At 52.6% G+C, this 8,665-nt stretch overlaps 1 protein-coding gene across 2 annotated transcripts in view; it reads right to left on the reverse strand.

Moving 5' to 3' along the window:
* The window catches only part of MGMT (O-6-methylguanine-DNA methyltransferase), a 252,852-nt gene extending 244,302 nt beyond the window's left edge, over positions 1-8,550 (reverse strand). The window contains exon 1 of one of the 2 annotated variants that reach the window (XM_037011745.2): positions 8,422-8,550. The gene's annotated coding sequence lies outside the window, so the exon portion shown is untranslated. The remainder of the gene's footprint in view (positions 1-8,421) is intronic. The other variant, XM_073240121.1, reaches the window with a different exon arrangement.
* Positions 8,551-8,665: the final 115 nt, after the last annotated feature.

The following is an 8,665-nucleotide window of genomic DNA, read 5'->3' on the forward strand; positions in this document are numbered from 1 at the left end:
TCAATCCCAAGAGGAAGCCCGGAGCCTGCGAGCTGGGCGGTGCGGACCTGGTCCCACACACAGAATGGTCCAACACTCACCCCGTTTCCAGAAGATGACCCTCTAGACGAGGCGAACCCCAGGCAGCCCAGGGCCTGGGTTCCACTGTTCTGAGCAGACCTGGTAGCAAGAATCCAACAATGAGAGACCTGCATGCCAGGGCTGGCTTCCCAGGGGAGGTCCAGGCACCCCTGAAACATGTCAAACTGCTGCTCCCCTGCATTGCAACTGCAGAAACACCTCTAGCTGAGTCAGGAGAGTATTTGACTAGCCTTCTCCAGAACCACAGTGCCCTGTCAAAATGCTCAGAGGCAGGAGAAAAGGCACCCACGGTCCAGTATGCTGTCAGGCACCATGACAGACAGATGGGAGCCTGCCAAAAGCCATCCTCCTGGGGGCTGGCTGGGGCCAAGGGATGGACAATGTTCGATTTTAAGAATGTCTATTTAGTTTTAGAACCTACATACTCATTCTAACAGTTCTTGCAACAAATTTCAGAATTCACATCAGGGAAGCAGCCTCCCACATTGGCCCAACGGGGACACCGTCCACCAGCCCTGCTCCCGGAGCCCGGCTGGGCCTGGAGACTGATGGTCCCGAGCAGGTGCAGGAGCACGGCAATCAGCAGCCCTGCGGCAGAGCAGGCGCATCCATCTGACTCGACAGCTTAATCTGATGATAACACAATGGTGACAGAAACGAATTTTTCTGCACAATAAAGGATAGCACACATGGGCTTTTCTTGGGATAGCTAGCTAAATTCAGTAACTTTTGGAAATACATCATTTCTTTTCTTCGCCCATTATTCTAGGAGCTCCCACTCGAGTGCAGAATGCCTTACTAATAAGAGCCGCTGCAAATACTGCACAAGACTCTGATTCCATGCTGAGCAGGGGACGCCACACACTTTCTCCTTTGATTCTTGGTCACGCACAGTGTGTCACTGCTTTCATTACTCTGACTACACGCCAAGTTCAGGAGCGAGACTTTGAAGCACCTTATCTAAGGACCTTGGCCAAGTGCTGGCTTTACCCACGACTGGGATGTGTGGAGGCCTGCAGAGCCCAGTGGCCTCAACGCACTGCATCCTTGACTCCATCCAGGTCATTAGCATCTTTCCAGCTGTCCTTCCAACACGATGACCTGTGACCAACCAGGGCCCTTCCTGGAGTGCTCTGCCCCAGGCCTCCCCAATCACTGTCCAAGTCTCCCAGCAGGCCTTCTCAACCATCTTAACCATCTACCCTTTGGCAGGGCCAGTCTCCCCGCAACCTGCTGCGGACAGCGCTCACGGACCACAGGGTCGGGGCAGAGCCCTCCCACTCATTGTGCTGATCACTGGGCCCGAGGCCTGGAGACCAGGCAGGCGGGGCCCTCGGTGTTCTCTGCTGGCCGACGACTACCACGGGTGCAGAGACGGGACCACGCTCCAAGGACACTAACCAGTCCATTTTATCACCTTTACCTAAGGAGACTGAGCACACACTGTATTTTTAATTTGCATTCTCGTATGACCGTACCCCAAAGCTTGACAGTTTTATTTTAAAGATTCTACTAGTACTTGCACGAAGGCACAGGTGACCCCCCCACGGAGGGCCGGTGGGCCTGGGGAGGCCTGGTAGTGAGCCTCGTTCCTGCCGGCTGACACTCCTGCCTGAACAAGCAGTTTCTACCAGGCAACCTTCCCACTTCAGAACCCAAATACCAGGCAAGGCAGAGAAGGTTGATTCCTTCCAATGCCAGGTGTTTTTCTCTTGACTTCCTTAGGATTATTTCTATGTGAACAAAAAAAACATATACACCAAACACTTTTTCTTTCTCATTAAGAAAAATGATTGCAAGCTTAGTCATCTTCCCATGACGTTTCTGTCCTGGGAAAGCCTACAGGGCAGCCCCCACAGCGTCACACACTGTCTGCCCCCTTGCTACGTGTGACGTCCTGCACGTGAGAGTACGTTCACACGTGGGACTGCTCACACCACAGAGGCTGCCTGCCGTCTCCTCCTTCTCTTCTCCTTCCTCCTCCCCCATCCAGCCTGCATTCCAGCCAAGGCAGCTTCTATGGGAAGTGCTGCGACTCCTGTCCCCACTCACAAAGCTCCCAACTGTCAGGGGCCCAGAGAGCAGAGCCCCCTTCCTTAGTGCAGCACAGGGCTCCCCAAGGACCGCCCCACCCTGCCAGGCTTCCTTCTGTCCCCACATCCCAGCACCACTTCAGCAGACGGTTGACAGGTCCAACTGCAGCCTCGAGTCCTCGTCCCCATTCCCAGGCTACCTGGGGAAGCCTTACAAGCCTCTACACACAGTCCCTCCACCCTGAGGACTGACATCAGGGTGTGGCAGGTGTGTGGCTGCGGTCCTGGCACCCATGCCACCAGTCCCACCACTTGCAAAGGCAGGCGGCCACGAGTGCTTTTGGTAAGTGGCAAAGCGCACACGGAGCCAGCCTCACTGCCACGGGTCCTCGCAGCATCAGCCACACGTGAGCAGTGCCATAAGCACCATCACGCAGGGACATACCCGGGCATGCTCTGCTCCCACAATGCTAAGGACCATGCCTGCTCACCCTGGTGTGCAGAGAGTGGACCTGAACACACAGATACATTCGTTTATGTCGCATCTTGCCCATAAAAGGACTTCTAACAGTTTTGCTGCTTCACGACTGCAAAGGGAGCGCAGTCCACGGAGCAGTTAAAAGCCTGTTCCCAGGCTGAGCACGGAGCTCTCTACCTATCCCCAGGGGCCCTGTGCAGGTCCCTAACGCTCCCAGTATCAGGCTGAGTGTCCACATCACTGGGTGACCACGACAATGCTGGTCTGTGTAAAGCAACACACACACTAAACCTTCAATAAATTTACTACCGGCGATATCATTTTGGCACTGGTCAGAGTCCTCTGGAACATGAGTAACTCTACCAGGCTGAACGATGACAGGAGGGTAAATAGACACCCCCAAAGCAGGCCCATTTCCCCCCAACCCACAAATTATCGTACATTCTCTGTTCTGACAAAGCTGACCTAATGGATTGCATCACCCCTCACTCCTGCGGGAAGAAACTGTCACATGCTGGCGTCACCGCTGATCCCGGGACACCACCACCATGCTGGATTCTGGGTTCCGTCCTTCGAGGAGTTCTTTCAATTTAACAGACGATGAATGTCCAGCCTCCCAGAGACAGAGACTGGGGGTGGTTGGAGACTGGCAGTGTCCACCGGGAGCACACAGGCTCAGTCCACCTGCTTGCTCCGGGCCCACAGAGCAGACTTGCCGACCGCAATGGCACACCTGAATGCTCCAAACACAGCCACCTGAGCTACATGTACCTGGAGACCACCCACTGCAGCGTCTCTCAGTGATGTCTGTCGTCAAAAACCAGGCACAGGCAGCCAAGCAACTACCTCCTTACAGACACACGGAATTTTAGAGACCTAGCAAAGTAACACTGAGCTACACGATGCTCCAGGCCAAGCAAAGGCCCCCCCACTGCCCAGAATCACAGACACATGGGAGGTGGAGGGCTGTAGCCAAGACCCCACTTCTAGTCCTGCCTCGGCCAAGAACAATTCTGTAACTAAGCTGACAAGCGTCAACTATCCTCACTATTCAAGGCTCCGCAGGTGCCGGCCCTGGTGCGGCTCTCTCCCAACATCCCATAACAGCCTTATGAATGGTAGCATCATCGTCCCCATTTTTTGGAGACACCAAGGCTGGGAAAGGTTAAGTAACCACACTCAGGTCTCAGAGTAACCAGTGAGCCGGGTCCAAACAAAGGGGTCTTGTTCCCCAGGCCACACCTCTGGTCCTGTGTCCACAGCCCCAAACGAGGGCTCTGATGATGTGTAAATCTGCAAAACCAGGGGCTGGCTGGGCTGCAGGGAAACACGGCTGCTGGTCAGTTCCTCGCCCTTTTTCAGTTGCAAGCTCATCCTTCCATGAGCCTGTGATTCTGAATTAAGATTTCTAGGCAGGCACTGCTTTACACTTCACAAAATAGTCACCTGTTATTTCACGTGCCTACACTCACCCAGGTAGAACAGATGTGATCACTTCAATCCCAAAGATATGGGGCAGCTGGTGGGCTAACAGTTGCCCCCCAGCCCTGCAGCTGGGGACCGTCATCACTGGAACCGTTCCACCTTTGCCCCCACACAACTCTGGCCCTTACTGAATAAAAACTCAGTTCAGTTCCACAAAAACACATTCAATTGTGTTTCGGAGAGTTAGTCCTCACCTGAGACCATGAAAATGCTTCTACCCAGACAGGAGAAAAGCAATATTGGCCTTTCAAAAGGAAAGATAAGAGTGAAATATAGCATGACTGTCCAGGCTTAACGTCTGTTTGTAAAACTAATGCCAAAGTTTTGGTAACATCTGCATCTTCGGTCATAACCACACGGCTGAAAACTCTAACACTATGATAACATGTTGGGTTTGCAATTCCAAGAGATTCACATGTCTCTGAGGAGTTACAAAACCATACACAACCGATAAGCACAGGCAACGGAGAACAACGCCGACTGCCAATAGATCCATCTGGAACGGGAGCTCTGGAGCTTGTGTGGCCGCAGAGAACCACTCCTCAAACACCACAGGACTTCCCCAGTGATGCTCAAACATTAGGGGTCCCCAGAATCTACTGGGGACCTTGCAGAGACACAGGTGCCCAGGCTCTCATCTGCCAGGTCCTGCAAGGGGCCCTGCGAACTGCCTTCTCAGCCAGCACCCTCAGCAATTCCGAGACCAGCACAGTCAGACCACCTTTGGAGAAATGCTATTTGCTCACGGAAGTCCTGCCCCGGGGAGGGCCATAGGTCCCACACTCCAGTGGTGTTCTTACTTATGTTGGCAAACAAGAGGGTCAAAACCTGGAGGCGACACCTTGGGGTCTATTTTTAGTCCTTTTAATGGGGAATAAACTGTAGCTAAAACTTCTTAAACAAATGAGAAATAACCACCAGTTCTTCATTAAGTTTCACAGTTAGATGATCCATCCCTATTCTGTCCTATAGTTCAACTTGCTCCCTTCACCTATCTAGACCCCTCTGAACATCCAGTGTGGGAATTGCCCAATCTGTCAGTAAGGTAAGAGTTTTCTAAACTACTATCCATATGACTCAATTTGTCAGTAAAAACTGCCACCGGCGCTGTGCTAGCAGAAAAATGTCCATAAATGCATTATTGCGACTGGCAGATCGATGTCTATAATAAAAACAAATAGATTTAACAAGTGCCTGCTTTTACGAGTTGTACCACCAGTGTGCTGTGCGTTCAGTCTCACCCCCAGACTTCTGGGAATGGCAGAAGTGAGGGCTGGAGACTGCTGACTTCACAAGTGCTACGGGTAGGAAATTATTCTAACAAGACAATCTCCCAAGTAGCAGAGTGGACATTCGAGGCATTTATAACTCTCACAAACCCTTCCATGGTTACACGCATACACACACAATGAGTTTAACAACTGTAAGGAAGTGTTTCTGTAGAATTTTTAATTGCTTTTACCACAACTGCATCACAAGGCAGATGGGTTTACTCCAGGCTAGGGGGAGGGGATACGAGGCCTGCCTCCCTGGAGACCCCACACCTGTGCTAAGCCCCAACTAGAAAACAACGTGCAGTATCAAAAGCAAGTTTCAGCATTCAACGTGTAGCCAAGGCACCCCTGCTGTTGGGCCCCTGGGGCAGGTAGGTATTTAGTTACTTAGGCTGCAGCAGGTATCAGGAGGGGAGCCGCCACACACTGGCTTAACTGCCAGGGAGTCCCAGCACTGTGACCAACTTACATGGGAGCCACATCTGCCAAAACCACCCTGACTCCTTCAAAGGTTCCCAAAGGTCACAGAAATGAGTTATTCCTTTTCTTAGACAATTCACTTTAATAGCTACATTATATGGTTTTCTCCAACTACTGCAGCTCTCCTACATAGGCTCTTTATTACTGTTAATTGTTTTAGGTCAAAAGAAAACTAGACTTTCTTTCCACTGCCCAGCAGATATGCAGCAGTTACTCAAAGACCACAGAAGACACACCTTAAAGTATTCTGTCTACAACACGGGTCTCAAACTTTCATCTGCGAGGCCCAAGACAGGCTCCCGGAGGGAACAGACTGGGAACCTCCCCCCATCCAGGGAAGCCACACCGACTTTCACTGCAAACCAGGAATGGGTTATTCCGGGACTGGCTGGTTGATCATGAGCATCTGCGAAAAGGCTGCTAGCGGATCCACTCTCACCCAAGGGTAATATGACAGCTTGCATGTCTCTAATTTAAACTTTTTCAGGTTTTGTTTAAATAACATTCTGAGGTAAGACTGAAGCTCTTTCATTAAGTGGCTGTATGGGAAGCTACCACCCCAGGAAACAAGGGTGACAGCAGTCAGGTGAGCTCGGGGCCTTTCAGAGACTGGGAGCCCCATATACACATACGAGGCGACCAGAGACATGACATGAAGTCAAGGCCCTCAGGACAGCGGATCGAGAAGAGGCATCTTATCCTGGGGCAAGGGAGCTGGGCGGGCTCTGAGCCAAGGGTGAGCCAGAGCTGATGATAACGGTGCTGGGTGACAGGAAGAGAGAACTCAGAAAACACCGTCTTGCTTCCGCTTTTTTCTACCAAGAATATCCTGCAACCTGGAAGGGGCTCTGATGCCCAAGTGGGCGCTGCAATAGGACAGGCCGATGGTTGAAGCCACAGGCTTCTGAACGTCCTCTGCAAAACAAGACTAACAAAGACAATTCAGTAAGTTTGTTTCATTAAAAAATACTGCGAAGAGTGAACTGTTTGGGGTTCCTGAGTGCGGAAGAACAGAGGATGGAGGAGAAACGCCACGGGACCCCAGGAGCGCGTTCCTCCTCAGGGCTCCTTCCTCTTCCGTGGAGGACGGAGGCGGCCGACGAAGACGAGGTCAGGGAAACTGTGGACAGAAGGCCGAGGTGCAACACAACTGGTGACAAGAAGAGCAAAACAGAGGAAAAGAAAGGCCTTGGAATCTTGGCTGAGCAAGAGCGGTGTTCCCATCTGTCCACACCTAGGACTTGGTTTCTTTAAACCTTGCTCTCCTGAAGCCTGTCTAAAGCAGTGTCTAATAATGGTGGTTACATCTGGCACAGGTAATACAGATGTTTTAATGAAAGAATAGCCACATAGAAAGTACCTTACTGGCTATCTACTTGAGGCCCAGTTCATGCCACCCAGACTGTAACGGACACCACTCTACTATTCAAATTCCAACTCAGGACAAGAACCCGGGAAGAGAGAAACACCTGCGAGATCTAAGCCAGCTCTCCTTTGCTACTTGCAGACTTTGGAGCTGGGCGGTGGAGACATGGTATGAAGGGCCTGAGGGGAAAATGCCTCTGAGTTAATTGCCAGCTTGGGGCCTGGGGCTCTGACACTGCTTCCTGCAAACTGTTTTACCCCCAGTGTGCTATGCTTTCTCCTTTTATGTGCCCCCTTCCCCCACTGAGTATTTTATCCATTGAGGGACTTGTGAAAACAAAACCAGCTCCTAATCATGTCTCGGGATGGGGAGATGGTGAGAAGGGCCTGACTTAGATACTCTACAGGTTCATAACCATCAAATTCTTAGCTCTTTATGTTCAACAGTTTCAGCTTCTGCCATGAAGAACTGTGGTGACCCTCTATGGACAAAGCAGCCTCTCTGCCTGATGACTGCCACCCAACCCAGAACAGCTGTGCCCACATACACTTCATGTACAAAAAGTTCCTCCAGGACAGAAAACCACCTCTGAGCTGAGGCAATGAGAGCAAAAACCATTCTGAGATTTCAGGAAATGAGCCCAGGGAGTGAGGAATATGTAGTTTAGAACTGCTCTACTGTATTATTACCAACTTGGGAATTATGGTGCCCAGTGTGAATGGCTCTCAAACTCCACTTGTTTATAAGTGTTTACGGAGGCAATTAGGGCGAACGTATACAAACACCAGCCATGATAACGAGGACCCCACAACTTGGGCGTCCTCTTACGCTGTCTCATACGAGGAGGAAACGTGAGGCTCTGCACAGGATGCTAAACGCTTGCTGCAAGGTAAGGGCCGGAGTGAGGTTTCTGGACGCTTCCTGGGAGCAGAAGGCGCAAGGGCAGCCCCCCTGCACTGACTGATCAGCAATGCAGGACAGCAGAGTGGAGAGCATCGAAGGTACTGGCCAACTAGAGGGGTAGCAGGGGGTGGCCACAACCCCCAGGCCAGGTCACTGTCACCGTAGTGCAACTCGATCCAGGCACACCTGGGCCTGGGCGGGCTGAGGGAGGGTCAGGACGAGCGTCATACTGATGGCGAGGGGAACGGAGGGCTCCTGATACCCGCTCTCCCCAGGGAGAGCCCCGGGCTTTGGCGGGAGGGAGGCAGCCCAGACACTCACCGCGCAGCCCAGGGTGCCGACGGCAAGCAGCTCGAGCACAGGGACGCAGAGCACGGGGGGCGCGTGCACTGCCGGGCACGTCCGGGACGCGGGGGCGGGGCCGAGGCCGAGGGCTGGGGGCGGGGATTGGCGCCGCGCTGCGGAACCCGAGCGCGCCGGGGCGGGGCCAGAGCGGGGCGGGCCTGACGTGACGAAAGTACGGCCGAAGCGCGCGGGGCGGGCCCCAGAGTGGGGTGGGGCTAGA

The sequence above is a fragment of the Manis javanica genome, chromosome 7, assembly GCF_040802235.1.
Source record: "Manis javanica isolate MJ-LG chromosome 7, MJ_LKY, whole genome shotgun sequence".
In the NCBI taxonomy this organism is placed as follows: Eukaryota; Metazoa; Chordata; class Mammalia; order Pholidota; family Manidae; genus Manis; species Manis javanica.